General features: G+C 55.6%; 1 protein-coding gene across 1 annotated transcript in view; it reads left to right on the top strand.

Annotated features, from left to right (window-relative positions):
• Positions 1-1,896, top strand: part of LOC104278337 (guanine nucleotide-binding protein G(i) subunit alpha-2-like) — a gene marked incomplete at both ends in the record, with an annotated part of 5,372 nt that overhangs the window by 1,051 nt on the left and 2,425 nt on the right. The window lies entirely within an intron of this gene.

The raw sequence follows: 1,896 nt of genomic DNA, 5'->3' as shown, positions 1-1,896 counted from the left end.
CATGGGGGCAGCTCTCCGGCATGAGCTGCACCAGAGCTGCTCTGGGTGTTTTAGGCGGGGGGAAATGTGGGGAGCATCGTCGTGTCCCCATGCCTGGGGGGGCTTTTGGTGGATGACGGTTTGCAGGAACTCCATTTTCTTGGGGTGCTTTGCTGTGTTCCCCCAGGAAACCATACCCAGCCCACCCCCTCCTACATGCTCCAGACATCCTTCCCACTGCCGATTTACTTCTATTTTATTGATTTTTGTTGTGGGGGCTTTTTTGTTGTTGTTTTTGTGGGGTTTTTTTGCTGCATTTCCATCGACTGCCTTGGACAGGGAGGGTCCATACATCCCCAGTGCCCCTCCAATTTTTAGGGGTCCCATCCAGGGACATGGCGTCTCATGCTGGCCACCAATGTGCCGGCCCCTCCTGGGAAGCGGCCAGCCCTGTGCCGGAACGGGATGGCCCCTGGGAAAAACGCCCTGTGTCGCTGTGGGGTTTTAAAAAAACACGATTATTTTTACAGCAATTTTCCATCTATTTTGGGTAGGGAGGAAAACGTGGAGGGGGAATCTCTTTGTTATTGTTTTTTGAGTCTTTAGGATAACTCTGCTTTTAACACGCACCTTTGAATGGCGAGGACACCAGAGGTGCTGAGGAAGGTGGGCTCTGCAGCCGTCCCTCTGTCCATCCATCCATCTGTCCATCTGTTCTGCAGTAAAAACCATCGATAAATCCGTGCTCAAATAATCACTGCTGTTTGCTGGGCCAGGAAAACATGCCGGCACGGTGGCTGAGGATGGGCTGCTGGGGATGGGGATGGCTCCAGACCCGCTGCCAGATTGAATTCCATCTTCTCCCCTGTCATAAGGAAAATTTTCCAGTTGTGCATCGCTTCCATCCACGCCTGGGTATTTGAAGGCATAAAACAGGATGGGGCCAGGCAGCAAGATGGAAAATCCCCTCTCGGTGAGGTGGACCCCGAAAGCTGTGACCAGCTCCTTAAATATATGCTGGCTAGAAATATAGTGCATGTATTGCACTAAATATATGCTGACCAGAAAGCATCTTAAATTGCGGGCTGCAAAGTATATGTTGGCTAAATAATTTTTTTGTCGGCGGATTAACGTGGCACTTTAGAGCCGGGTAGCTGCTTGCTTCTTTTAAAAAAAGGGGAAAATCAGCCCGAGAGAGAGCTCTCTTCCTATTTCTGACAGGCAGTGCTCCGGGAACAAGCCCTGCCCGGTCCTGCCTGGCTGTGGGGTCAGCCCATGGTGAGGGGGCTTCTCTCTGTCTGTTCCCCCCCCCAAAAATGATGCGAAGCCCCCTCCGATGCTGCCTGGCTTAGGCAGGAGGGTGGAAGCCGGCAGCTGGCACACTGCCCAGGGATTGTTTTGGGGCTGAATGGGCGGCAGCCGGGGTTTTCCGGGGATTGGAAACCCTTCCCCATCCGCTGTGCTAGCTTGGAACGGGGGAGGGGGAGCACCACAGTGTCGTGGCTGCCTTCTGCAGGGACTGGTGGCTGCTGGTGGCTGTCGTGCTGCTGGGAGCGGGCAGGAGGGCCCTGGGACGTTGTTCCCTTGCGGGCAGGGTCAGGCACAGCAGGAGGCTGGGGGCAGCTGGCTGGCGCCTCACCCCAGGGATACTCTTGCAGGGTCTTCTTTTGCTGTGTGCCTCAGTTTCCCTGTCTGGGCACCCATCGAGGAAGGGGATGGTGAATGCAGCCAGCCCTGATCACTGACCCTGTAGCATGGGGCGGCGCTGTCAGAAACCAGTGGTATTTAATGGAAAAAAATGAAGGGATGCAGCGAATCCTTCCCCCAGCTGTGGGCAGGAGGTGCCAGCACTGACCACGGACACTGGCCGGGTGACGTGTCAGCATCACCTGGGCGCCGGCAGGGTGGGCAGGGCCG

Source organism: Apaloderma vittatum, unplaced genomic scaffold, assembly GCF_000703405.1.
Source record: "Apaloderma vittatum isolate BGI_N311 unplaced genomic scaffold, ASM70340v1 scaffold26638, whole genome shotgun sequence".
In the NCBI taxonomy this organism is placed as follows: domain Eukaryota; kingdom Metazoa; phylum Chordata; class Aves; order Trogoniformes; family Trogonidae; genus Apaloderma; species Apaloderma vittatum.
The sequence above is the reverse complement of the archived record's forward strand: the minus strand, read 5'-3'. Positions and strand labels throughout refer to the sequence as shown.